The sequence below is a fragment of the Lissotriton helveticus genome, chromosome 1_1 (genome assembly GCF_964261635.1).
Source record: "Lissotriton helveticus chromosome 1_1, aLisHel1.1, whole genome shotgun sequence".
In the NCBI taxonomy this organism is placed as follows: domain Eukaryota; kingdom Metazoa; phylum Chordata; class Amphibia; order Caudata; family Salamandridae; genus Lissotriton; species Lissotriton helveticus.
In genome coordinates this window covers 2,084,545,583-2,084,559,729 of record NC_136057.1, presented here as the reverse complement: position 1 = coordinate 2,084,559,729, position 14,147 = coordinate 2,084,545,583, and the positions used below count along the sequence as shown (strand labels likewise).

At 45.0% G+C, this 14,147-nt stretch overlaps 1 protein-coding gene across 1 annotated transcript in view; it reads right to left on the bottom strand.

Annotated features, from left to right (window-relative positions):
• The window catches only part of MCOLN3 (mucolipin TRP cation channel 3), a 486,326-nt gene extending 485,178 nt beyond the window's left edge, over positions 1 to 1,148 (bottom strand). The window contains exon 1 of the mRNA XM_078659269.1: positions 1,044 to 1,148. The gene's annotated coding sequence lies outside the window, so the exon portion shown is untranslated. The remainder of the gene's footprint in view (positions 1 to 1,043) is intronic.
• Between the last annotated feature and the right edge of the window lie 12,999 nt (positions 1,149 to 14,147).

Genomic DNA, 14,147 nt, shown 5'->3' with positions numbered 1-14,147 from the left:
ATGATTAAATGAGTATATCTCTTCAAATTTTAACTTTATTTAGCACTAGTTACAGACAACCCGTTCCGCTTCACTCAGCTGTCTTGCTAGTTAACTAACAAATCTCCTTTTTCCAAATGTACCCAAAGATCCCATGGAGTAGATTAAATTACTATAAAATCTCCCTAAAATGAGTGCAAATGAGAAGTCTATGTATTGAATGTGCCTCATTTAAACCATCTTCTGCCTCTAGGCACAGCTGTATCATGTGCTTGCTTCCTAGAAAAAATAAACCGAGTAGTACTTCTAAGTCAAGGAGAGATGTTTATACAGGAAATCATATGTAACACATTGTTTAGAAACTGTGTAAAACAATGTGCCAACTGATTACTCAAATAAAAACGTACACAGCTTTAACACATGAGATTGGAATGCATTTACTGGGGCCCACGGGTGCAAAAATGTGAAGTTGCCCTTTTCCCCACTCCTCCACGGATTTTAAAGATTTCACCCATATACTTGAAAACAATAAACAAACTTGATTAGCAAATGACCCACTAAATTGCGCAGGGACAAAATCATTACTTCAGCCACGTGACCCTCATTTTAAATACCCCGAGGAGAATATCAATAAAACTTTGACAAGTTTAAAATATTAAAAGTGGGGCTGGGCACTTGAATAGCTAACGTCACGCCCCACATACCATTCGTGATTAAACCAGTAGCATGTTAGGGGCGTTAATGGATTGGGTGAGGATGCTGACTTTGGAACTCCTACGATCGACGAGGTTGTATTATTTCAATGAGGAGTCTCGGTGAAATTGTAGTTTTATCCCATTGTTTCATAAACTCCTTTTCGCACAAAATTGCTATCAGTGCCACACCCTGCAGGGGCGGAGGGGACTTAATCTCTCATTTACACATTCTGTTGAAACAGTACTCTTAGTGTAAAAGTGGTCACATGATCTTACTTGGCACTGATGACAAGCCAGCTACCTGTTAATTCTGTGGCCTGTTAAGTTTGGCGGCCGTCTGAGGCCACACATCGTAATAAAAAGTCCTACCTTGTTCCGGATGCGGATTGTGACTCCTGCAAGTTCAGCTCTGCCCCTGGGCACGGGTATCCCAATGGTGCCTTCTGCCGTGTTGCCTCGGTGCCTCTCCACGGCTCTGTCCTGGCGCTCTCTGCGGCCGGAGTCAGATGACAAGGCAGATACAAGTGGGCGCGGGTTCCCTCTCCCGCCCCGCCTGAGCCACGCACGTGTCACTGGAATGCTTCACTTCTAACTTCACCGCACCAGCCTCGGCCTCTAAGCAGCTGAGCTCAAAATTCCAACAGACAACCGAGAAATACAGTGACAGAGGAAAGTACGGACTCTGAGGAACAACCTTGAACTGCATTTATGGAAAAACTGAAAACAAGTTAACACAGGCATTGGCAAATCCAATAGGTTTCGCCTATTCGAAAGATATTGGCGTTGGCAATAAAATGCGTTTAAGCAATTCTGTACACCAGTCTGGCTGCTCCTTCAGCATGGTGAAAAGTTTGTGGGGTGGGCTGGATGAACTAGAGTTGATTGGGGTAGAATGGACTGGGGTGGAGTGGGGTAGATTGACAGAGTGGAGTGGGGTTGAGTGGACTTGGGTACATTGGGGTGGAGAAGTTGGGTAGATTAGCGTGGGAGGTTGGAGTGGGGTAGATTGAATTGAAGGAGATTGAGGTGGAATGGAGTAGATTGGGGTGGAGTGGAGTAGACTGGCATGGAGTAGATTTAGGTAAATTAGAGAGGGGTTGATTGGAGTGGGATAAATAGGATTGGAGTAGCGTGGAGTGGGATATCTTATAATATATTGGATTGGAGTGGGGTAGATTGGAGTAGGGGTAGACTGGAGGGGATTATGGTAGGGTAGAATGGAATAGAGTGGGAGTAGATTGGGGTAGTTTGGAGGGGGCTAGATTGGGGTATGTCAGAGTGTAGTAGAGTGAGGTAGAATGGGGAGTGGGATAGGTTGGAGTGGTGTGGGGTAGATTGGGATGGGGTGGGATGGTTTGGAGTGGGGTGGAGTGGGTAGTTTAAGGTAGATTGAGATATAATAGAGTGGGGTAGATTGGAGTAGGTGAGTGGGGTAGATTGGGGTGGAGTGGAGAAGATTAGAGTCGAGTGGGGTAGATTGGGGAAGAGTGGAGTGAAGTGGACTGAGGTAGATGGGAGTGGAGTGGGATAGATTGGAGAGGAGTAGATTGGAATGGAGTGGGGCAGATTAGGGTGGAGTGCAGTAGATTGGAGTGGGATAGATTGTGTGGATTGTGGTAGGGTAGATTGGAGTGAAGTGGGGTAGACTTGAGTGGAGTAGGTTAGAGTGGAGTTGAATAGAATGGTGTGAAGTAGATTGGAATGGATGAGGTAGATTGGAGTGGGGTAGATTGAAGTGGAGTAGAGTAGATTGGGGTAGATTGGAGTGGGCAGGTTGGTTGGGGTAGATTGAAGTAGGGTAGAGTAGATTGGGATAGATTGGAGTGGGCAGGTTGGTTGGGGTAGATTGAAGTAGGGTAGTTTGGGATGGAGTAGGAAACGTACCTGGAAGCTGTCCTGAATGCTGTTCTCGTTTCCTCCTTCCCCGCCCCGGTCCGACGCGGTGATTAGCACCGTTGCGCGGAGGGTGAGGAAGGGTAGAGACAGAAACTTCCGGTGGGCTGGGGGGCCGGTTAGCGGTCTAGTGCTCTCGACCTGTAGAGGCTTTGAGGGATAAAAGGCGGATGCTGAAAACGACCGCGCAGTGGACATGCGCAGCGGGCGCGCCAAAGGCAAGCCCGTCTGCGCCCGTCCACGGCCGGACGGAGGTTGGGGCCAGTACCCCTGGTCGATTAGCAGTAGCAAGAATAAAGTATAATGCGGCAGAACTACATGGACTATGCCCGCCCGTAGCCAGGGACTGCAGGCACAGTATGATGGTTATCAAAGATGGAGCCTGCAGACACTGTGCGTTTAGGTGGAACTTGAACAACATACGGCAGTCAGAGAGCAGGGAATTCTGTGGTGGGTTACTAAACTGCAGATCCCTGAGTAAACACAGAAGTGAAATCTATGACCAGCTCCTGGATAGAAAGCTGGATCTACTGTTTCTTACGGAGACTTGGCTGGACGCTGACTCTGAGCCTGACATCCTTGAAGCACTCCCCCCAGGCTATATGATAGTCAGAATAGATAGAGCGACAGGGAGAGGGGGGGATAGCGGTTATTTTCAAACCCCCCTTGAATGTTCTCTCGAACCTATCACGATATGTGGAAGTGAGACGGGCCTCTTTTTGATTAAAATTAACCCTAACCTCACAATAAAAGGGTTCCTGGTATATAGACCCCCTGGGCCCCCTACATGTTTCTTATCTAGTCTGGTGGAGGGTATTGCCCCTCTAGCTTTAAGACATGACAAGCTATTAGTATTAGGTGACCTCAATCTTCATTTGGAGGATCCCATGGAAATTAAGGCCTCAGAGCTATGCCAGGATCTTAGGGCGTTTCAATTGAGCCTTAAATCAAATGCCCCAACTCACCATCATGGACATTTACTTGATCCTGTGTTGGCCAGCTGAGAGAATATAGAAGTAACCACTCCCATTCCTATCCCTTGGTCTGATCACTTCTTGGTCCCTTTTTTAGCGAGAGTACCAGAGACGGGAATGCAGGAAAAGGCTACCTGCATATCTCAACGCAGAAAATGGAAACAGTTTGTGCAAAAGGACTTCAACAAGGCATTGACTCAGGGAGAGCCCCCAGGGGGCTTAGATAGTGAATCCGCCAGCCTTAACCTAGAGAGGGGGACAGCTAATGCTCTTAATAAAGTGGCCCTGCTACTCCCTAGTAAATCGATGGGGAGGGCTCATAAATCTGCACCCTGGTTTACCTCAGCTCTACATGATGCAAGAGCTGAATGTAAGCGCTTGGAAAGGCAGTGGAGAAAGGGACTCCTTTGTTAAAATAGATCAAAGTATAAGGTGGCACAGAAAAAATATTATGGTCTTATTAGGCGAGCTGAAACCCTTTATTATCAGGCAAGAATTGGGACAGCCGAGAACACTACTAAAGAGCTCTTTCAAGTCTATAAGGAGATTTCCTCCATCTCAACCAGGGCCGCTCCAATAGAAGGCTCGTGGAGTCTTGCAACCGGGCTGCGAGCTATTTCTCGGGAAAAGTGGAGAAAATCTACTCATCCTTCCCTGGGTCGGTAAGGAGGGGTTTGGAATTTGAGGAAATAACGGATGAAGCTGTGACTGGTCAGACACAGAGCAATGTTACCATCCCTCCCCCGTAGATGCTCAGTAAAATCTGTCTCAGCATTAAGTCTGGCTCTCCGAGAGATCCCGCCTCACCTAAATTACTGGGCGAGAGTATGGAGACACTTGAACCTTACATTAGGCATGTTTTGGAAGTCTCGCTTACATCGCATACGGTGCCAGTGAGCTGGAAAAGAGCGGTAGTTCTACCACTCCAGAAGAAGCCTAACATCAGCCAGGATATACTGGAGAATCTCAGGCTTATCTCGCTCTTGCCTTATCTAGCAAAGGTAGCTGAGAAGGTGGTAAACCTGTGGTAAATAAATAAATAATTACCGGTACTATTTTTCTATGCATTAACTGAAAAAGGATAGCTCAATAAATAAGAGGCAGAATCCGGGGTATCTGAGTCATATGGGCTTTAATTAGATGGCTCGAGCCAATGGACCATCGGGTTCCATCACCTGCAAAGGTTCAGGAAGGGACAGACACAAGGAAAAGGGGAATGGCAGCTGCAGCATCTCATTAACATCATACAGTATATATAGTAAAACAGTACAATTGCATTGAATACAGTAGGCGTAACAAGTGACAAACGGAAGATAAGAACACATGGGCGTGAAAAGAAGGCGTGCACAGGGCGTGCACGGAGACATGTGATGTAAACGTCACAGAAGTGTCATAAATGGGTGGATACATGGAGGGGGCTACCTGGGCAGCTGGAACCTTTAACCTACTGGTGCGCGCAAAACGGGCCATGACGTGTAACTGGGGAGAGCTGGGGGCTCTGACTTCTAGTACTAGAAGAGGAGACTAAAGTCTGGGATGTCAGAACGACCTGTACCTATAGCATATCTGATATCTCGTGTTTAGAGTACATGTTGCTTGAATCTAAAAGTCATCAGGGCAAAGGCTACTTGTCACTAAGGCTAGTGCATGCATATATTTCCTAATGTATTGCGTGTGCTATGAATCTTCTATGGATATTAATTCAGTAATTTTCTTGCATGGAGACAGGAAGACTAGACTATAGATGAAGATGTTTATGCGGTTCGTTAGCTAGGAATGTGAAGCCGGGGAGCTGAACAGATCACTGTAAGCATAACATATTCTTGGCAGACATGCAGGCAGGCCGGGCACCGCGCTGCTTGGCAGAAAGTAAGTGAAGGGTCAGGGATGCGGGAGGGGCTGCATCGCTCCTCGGAGTGGTTTCAGGAGACTTGAGGCTTGAATCTGGTGTCCGGGCCCTGTGAGGCCTAGAAACGGGGACAACTCGATGATTTAACGTGCACAATGTAAAGACGTTGGCAACATAGGCCTAATACTTGTTGCTTTCAGGGGGACTGGATAACTGACATACTGATGTTGGACACAACTATAATTGCGTCTTTATTCGAGCAAGGGATAAATATGCATATCGATCATGCACATATAACATATAATGGGGAACACGTAGGGACACATGACAGGGCAAAATTCAATTTTCCTCATTCCCTCCTTGTTCCCTACGTTTCCTTCAGGAAACATCAATATTCATGATACCATCTATCTGTTCATACAGCATCATTTGCTCATCTCTTATCTTCTGGGAATGGAACTTTGGACTTGGAATACAAGAGGTAGCGCACAAGCCGCAAATCGCAGGGCCACATTGTAAACAGAGACAACAACTGAATATGATCATTACTACTATTTCTATGAATGACAGTACTTTCCATACCCAGGCAGATATTATACTCCAGAGCCAACCGGACCATGTCCAGGTGCCTGGATTCTGGTGTAGCTGATGGGCTATTTTATGAAGTCTTGTTATAGCTGAATATACAGACGGTGCGTTATTAGGAATGAAAACGCAACAACTAGATCCGATGACTCTACAAGCTCCGCCCCTATCGGCCAGTATGACGTCAAGAACAAAGCCGTTCTGAAGAACGACAAATCTCATAGCAGATTGTTCTTCGGTTAAGTTACCTAGAGCGGAAGTAGTCTCATTCACTACTGCTTCAAGGGTTCTGGTTAACCTACGTATTAGCTTACTATTCTGTACAGGTCCTATGAAGAAAAAGAAACCTTTATTGAAATCTGTATACTGTTCTAAGGCAGTTTCAGTCTGATCGACAATTGGGGACTCGATCTCCCTTCTATGTCTAATGTGTACTAGATGTGTATTTCTGTGATAATCGGATGGGGCTAGGAAAACTGGTGGCAGTAGGAAGGCAATGTAACATGTTCCATCCCAATCTAGGGGCAGGCGTACATATGCGGTCTGACCACATACAAAATACGAATGACGTGAGGCTTTGAAAGTAGATTTCCCACTGTCACTATACTCGACCACAGTATTACAATCACTGTGTCCTAGATGTACTGAACCATTCTTTCTAACACATAATTCGCCTTTCACTGGTAGAACTGTTATAGCAGGCAAGTCTGGAGTAGTCTCGGACTGAACATTCAAAATCATGAAATTCGAGGAAAAATTACCTAGATCATATACTTCATTTTCTAGATCTAACCCTGTCCTATGGGAAAGACCTTCCTTGTCTGGGAAACATGTTCTATTAAGAAGGGACTTATCGTCTAAGGATGATGTTAACGTAAACCATGCTCCACACGAACCATTGTGTGAAAACGGATAGGGAAAGAGTGGCAGAACTCCCTTCGGTGTCTGGTAAGGGGGGAGTCGACCACACACCCAACAATTAGTGGCATTGCTGGTCTGGTGTGAAGAGTGTAACATACGTATAAAAGTATTGTTGCGCATGGCAAGTCGGTAGGATAACTCGTGAGGGGGTAGTTCACTAAAAGTGTGCTCTACTGTATTATTAGAGGAAAGATGTACATGCGAATCAAGAGGAGGAAAAAATACATGTAAAACATAACTTATACATGTGATCGTAAGACTCAGAAATAACATAAACAATAACGTAATAATACATCTGCTGCGCAGATTCTTACAATAACGTATTTTCTTGGAGTTTCGTCTAACTCTCTCACTATGGGGGTCTATCTCATACATGTCAGGAACCTGTCTAACCGCTTCACCCGAGAGGGACTTAAACAATTAAACTGTCTGACTTGCTAGACCTTAACTTGATTTTATACTCCTGCTGCGGAGTTTTCTCTAACAGGGGAAGTCTAGAGTCAGTATCGGGGCAGTCCTTGAAAAAAGTCTTTGGGCGAAGTCCATGGAAACGCTTGATGTGGCTGGAGTGTAACCAGCCCTTCCTGCCCTCCAGTTTCACAGCAGTCCTTGTGGTCATCAGAACAAGTTTCGGCTCTTTCCAGCGGGGCTCCAGAGGACTTGAACGATCAAAGTTCCTTACGAGGACGAAGTCGCCTGGAATGACCTCGTGCGGTTTCACTTGGGTGTTGTCTGGAAAGGCAGCCGCGACCTGTGAACGACAAGAGAGTAGTGCAGACATCAAGGAAGCTAGGTAATCTGTCAGCATATTACTGTCAACATCGGTAATTTTACGTGGCATAGGTGTACCCCACATGTTCGGGGGACGGCCGAATACAACTTCATACGGTGACAGACCTGATCGGGAGTGAGCGACCATTCTCATATAAAAAAGGGCGACTGGTAGGGCTACCATCCAATCTACACCTTTCTCGGCACAGACCTTTGCAATTCGGATTTTCAGAGTTTGATTGTGTCTCTCGACGAGGCCAGCTGCCTCGGGGTGTCGTACGCAGTGGAACTTCCACTGGTACCCTAACAGAAGAGATACTTGTTTCATGAGTTCGAATGAGAATGGCTGGCCGTTGTCTGAATACACGACCCTGGGCAAACCATAGCGGGGGAAAAACTCACGAACCAACTGCCTGGCAGTGGTCGCGGCAGTGTAATCTGGGACTGGATATGCTTCTGTCCATGTGGACAAAGCGCATACAACTACGAGGACATACTTGAAACCTCGACATCGATCCATCTGGATATAATCCATCTGGAGGACTTCAAAAGGGTGGTCAGGAGGATGGAATCCACCTTGTTCCACCGGAACACCTTTTCCTGGATTGAACTGACAACAGATCATGCAGGTACGCACTTACTGCTTTGCTGCTGCTTGTAAATGCTTGTTAAACCAAAGGTTCTGGATGCTGTCTAACATGGCTTTTTCTCCTAAATGTGCTGGACTATGTGCGGTGTTAATAATGACTTGAACCATAGAGTCGGGGAGAAACCATGTGGTTTTTCCCTTCGTCAACCATCCCTGATCTGTCTGGACCCCTCCTTGTTCAGACCATTTCTTGATTTCGTCTGGGGTAGCATGTGTCTGGATGTCTAGTACGTCTTGTGTAGGGTCCTTAACTGTCATACAAGTCGTCTGGACTGGAACATCTGTCTTTGTCGTGTTAACTGGAATGTCTGGAGTCTGAGCTGTAAGCTTGGCTGTTCGATCTGCTAGATCGTTACCTTGGGAAATGGTGTCAGTGGCTTTCGTATGTGCTTTGCACTTCATAATGGCAATAGCTGTCGGCAAATGTATTGCTTTTAACAGGACTTGAATGAGGGGGCCATGCTGAATCTTGGCTCCATGAGAGGTCATGAAACCTCTTTCTTGCCAGAGTACTCCAAAGTCGTGTACGACTCCGAATGCATAACGTGAATCTGTATATATGTTTACTTTCAGGTTCTTGGCTCGTATGCAGGCTTGGGTCAGAGCGATGAGCTCTGCTGCTTGAGCAGACAGGGTGTCAATACGATGTGTTTCTATAACTTCAGTTTCAGTAGTCACTGCATACGCGGCTACTAGTTCTCCTGTACTTATTTTCATACATGAACCATCCACGTAAAGTGTCAGGTCTGGGTCAGGTAATGCAATGTCCGTCAAGTCTTGTCTTGGCTTTGTCATGGTGTTAATAACTTCCACACAGTCATGTGTGGCAGGATTTGATGTAATCGAGGGTAACAGTGTAGCAGGATTTAATATGTTGCAGCGTCTGATTTCTATGTGTGGCTGAAACAGTGTCAGTTCATATCCTGTTAAACGTGCAATTGTCAAGTGCTGAGTCTGTGTTCGGTTTAAAAGAACTTCCACAGAATGTGGAACTTGTACTGTCAGGGAGTGTCCTAACACTATGGAATCACTTTGTCTGATAGCTAGAGCTGTGGCTGCAACTGACTTGAGGCACGCAGGCAGAGCCTGGGCTACTGGATCTAATGTGCTAGAGAAATAAGCACAAGGCTTGTGTTGTCCTGCTTGATCTTGTGTGAGAACAGATAATGCTGTACCATCACGTTCAGTGACAAAAAGTGTAAAAGGCTTACTGTAGTTTGGTGTCGCTAGCACAGGTGCATTACATAAAGCTTTCTTTAACTCATTGAAAACAAGTGTATGTTCCTGGGTCCAAGGGAGGACAGTCGATGTGGCTGCCTCCTGTGTTGTCAACTGTATCAGTGGCTTGGCTAGATATGCGTACTGAGGAATCCATTGTCTGCAGTAAGAAGTGAGGCCGATAAAAGCTCGTACCTCCTTCTGTGTTTTGGGCTGTGGAAGATGTGCTATTAACTGGATGCGGTCAGGTGTCAACTGTCTACCCCTCTTGGACAGCAAGTGTCCAAGGTATACCACTTGCTGGACACAGAATTGCAGTTTCGAAGGGGACACCTTGTGCCCCATTTCCGCCAGGAAATACAAGACTGTCAGTGACGCACGTTCGCAGTCACGTTCTGTACGGGCTGTGATCAATAGATCATCGACATACTGGAGCAGGGCAGTGTCAGTTGGCATGTGAATACTGTCTAGTTGTCTTTTAAGTGCTTGACTGTAAATACTAGGACTTTCTGTAAAACCTTGAGGTGCACGTGTGAATTTATAGCTTCTTCCATTTAAACAGAATCCGAAAAGGAACTGGCTGTCTGGATGAATGGGGACACTAAAGAATGCGTTCTTGAGATCAATAACAGTAAAGAACGTAGCTTCAGAATCAATGGCAGTCAATAGGGAAGAGATATCTGGAACCACTGGGTACTGGGGTATGATACATTTATTAAGTTCTCAAAGGTCAATCACTAATCGATAAACTGGAGGTGCATTTGGGTCAGTACGTTTAAGAATCGGAATGATAGGAGAATTACATACATTGGAGTCAGTTTCTACAACTACTCCTTGAGCAATGAGCTCGTCAATAATTTTCGATAAGGCTGCTACAGCCTCGGGGGGTAACTTGTATTGTCGGATTCGTGGCAATACAACACCTTGTTTCAGAGTAACACGATATGGTGTAATGTGCATACAACCTACATCAGTTGGACCTTGCGCCCATAAATGCTGCGGTACATTCAGTAATCTTGGATCAAAATCACGTAACACATAATGACCTTTAAAATCACGTAAAAACAATCTCACTCCTTCCGGAGAACAGCATATTACAGCTCCTAACTCTTTCAATGTTTTAATACCAAGTAAATTTTCTGGACATGATTTCGTAAGTAACAAGTCTGTAGTTCAGGACAATGGACCAACTTCTAGGGAAACTGGTTTCGATATTTCATTAACAATAGGCTTTCCTGAAAATCCCAGGGAAACATTTCTTGAGCCTGAGAGTGGAGCCCCTGGAACCTCGTTATGACTCATGGTAGTCCTACTTGCCCCTGTATCAATCAGAAACTTTCTGTCTTTCCCTAATACTTGACTGTGTACGTAGGGACCCTCTTGATCTACAGGAACCTCGATGAGAGGCAAGCCAACCTCCCTCTCTAGGCTGTTTCATGAATACTGCTGATATTCTGGATAATCTGACTGTGCGTACTGGTACATCTGTTGTGTAACGTGTTGCGTGGCAGCTATAGGCTGCGGTACTGTAACTGTCTGTTGTGCGTTCTGCGGTGGTTGCGTGTTTTGCGGAACATGTTCCTGTCTAGGACGCGGTCTCTCTTTCGTCTTACCTGTAGCTATGTTGTGTTTCAGAACTGCGCATTCATTTATGTAATGACCTGGCTGTTTACAGTAATTGCATGTCCCTTTGACGGGAGCTGCAGAATGATTAGTCTGATTCGTACCCTTCTTCTGACTATCTGCTGGAACAGACTGTGCAACTAGTACTTTAATTTTCGTGTCCTTCATACGTCTCCTTTCGTGTTCTTGCTCTTCCCTGATTCGGTTCTGGTGATACTGTAACATCTGTAGCATTTGGGACGGGGTATTAGCTTGCCATGTACTCTCGACTTTTAATACTCGATTTTTAACTTGTGGTAAAGAATTCTCAACTAGTTTAGTAACAAAAAGATGTGGATACGACTCACTACTTGTTTTCAGACCGCTATTAATAATGAAACATTTCTCAAATCTGGAATAAAAATCACTAGTGTCTTCGTCTTGTTTCTGTTTACAGGCTGAGATGGCATCCCAGTCTTCCTTTTTCGTGGCTAGTAATCTTGGCAAGACTTGTATTAACAACTCGGGCAACTCTTTGGCTTTATCCCCAAGACCAGTACCTGGGACTCGTGTATTATCTTCGTTCTCTAACGCGGTCCAGTCTATCTTTTTCTCTCCCACCTCCCATTCTTTCTCTTTGAGTTTTTCATATATGCCCGCAGGCAACAGGACCTTTAACATTTTGATGATATCAGGATACGTGTATTCTCCCATACGGAGCATGTCTTTTAACTCTCGGTGGAACCCTGCTGGATCTTTATCGTGACAGGGCACTAACTTTTTCATTTCGAGTAGTTCTATTTTCGTTATAGGGGTGTAAACAAATACTTGTTCGAGCTCACCCCCCGTTCCTTTAACAGGATGCACTTCTCGCAACGGATTCTGTCTATCTATGTAGAATGGGGGTGAAACAGGAACAAAATGTGGAGTCAGGAACGTTCTGTATTTGTGGCGTTGTTCTAAAATGACACTAATTAAATCGGTACCTAGACCTTTCCATCGGTTTAGGAGTAACTCGTTCAATACATTATATAAAGGACCTGGATCAGAATGCTGATCCTCATACAGTGTAATGAGGTGCTGGATCATGTACATACCCACCAGTCGCTGTTCGGCTGGGGGCAGTTTCAGAAACATTTGAGCCACTACTTCGTCTGAATACGTGGTAGAATCACTAGTCCATCGAACTGCTGATCGGGCTAGTTCTTGTTCATGCATGGTACTAAGCTCACTGTAACCTATTCGTAGTTTCAGAACTTTATCGGTATCCTGGAATAATTGTTCAAGAGAACACTGTTCTGGTACGGGAGGAGGAAAAGCATTCTTGTAGTCTAGGCGTGTGTGTCTATCAGAAGGTCTCGTCCTACCTACATACGCTATTCTGGTGGGATTCTCGTTGTCTACATCTTCGTCTGAAGAGTCATTCTCTTTCTCGGCTATTATTCTTGCTTTCTCCCTCTCGTGTATACCTATAATTTCTTTACGGATCTTTCTGTACATTGTTTCTATACTATTTTGTGTCTTGTGTTTTCCGTCTGCGATATTGTCACTCCATCTTATCAGGACTTTCATCTCTTCTGGATTTTTATCAGGACGATCCTGTTCTCTTATTAAACAATTTATTAAAAATTGCAAAATCATGCCTTGAGTCTCGACTTTCCTGTGTACCATAGCTTCGTGAATACTTTCTGGTTTCTCCCCTTTTCGGATGAAATGATATATTCTGTCTAAATGTTCTTTCATATCTGATATGGTGATCAAGAAGTTTGCAACTCGTCGTAAACGTACGGAATACAATATCATGTGATCTTCACCTGGCACTGGATCATATCTACAATCAGTAAGGTACTTTTTGAGTGCTTCGTACGTGGCCACTTTTGGCGTATGCTGTAATGCTGCGTCTCTCAGCATCAGGCGTTTTGTTTGAGGCGGGGTGATAGGAATACCTCCCCCTGCTCCTCCTGAACTAGAATCGTCAATTAATACTGAATGTGCGGCTGCTGGTAACGTGACTGGTAAAGTAGGAGTACGTAATGTGGGTTGGTCCTGGGGTACTGGCACATTAACAGGATTCCCGGGACCAACGGCTGGAGGCACAGTAATTACGTTATTAACAGGAGGTTGAACTTGAACAGGCGGAGTAGGATTCGTATTAGCATATTCTGGGACAGTGTCGTCTAAATAGGAAGAAAGAAAAATTTCGGCTGCGGTCGGTTTATGACGTAGCTTAGTCGGGACCAAGGGTGGCGGCAAATTACAGAGTGTTTCCGGGGTCGCTTTAGGCAGACCCTCGGCGAGAAGGGGATACATACCTTTAATAAGGGCATTCCTCTGTCTGTCTGACTGTTCTGCTCTAACTCGTTCACCTTCTTCTAGTAATTCCCTTTCTTGGGCTTTTTCGGAGGATTCCCTACTTAATTCGGCTTTTCTGAATTCTTTCTCTGTTCTTTTATGCGATTCTTTACGCCATAATTCTATGGCATCTTTCTGTTATTGTCTGGCTTTCTTTTTCCATAATGCTTCTTCTACTCTCATGATGCACTCGGCATCCCATGTTCCTGACACAGGCCATCTATATTTCTCTTCGAGATCTTTGGTGTAGTCCACCCATAAATCTAGATACAGTATGGCATCTAAGCCATGTTTATGATACATGAAATGTCCAGGACTGTCCCTGGGAGGGACAGGAACTGATTCTTCGAGTAACCCTTTTCTGGTTTTTATCTGACGTAACTTTGAGAACAGAGGCATATTTGAACCGTACTTGAACTTGAACACAATACACAATGAACACAGTAATGAATAGCAAAACAATCACTCATACCACGACATCAAAAACACATTAATAACAGTTCGAACAGATACTACCTAATACATTGAAAACATAATACTTGAATTTCTCGAGAACAGTCTTACTAGAATTACTGGATGCACTGCTAAAACAGTACAGAACATACCGGTCTCCTAAAGAGACACGTCATACCGTATCCACCTAGGTGAACACGTCGGAC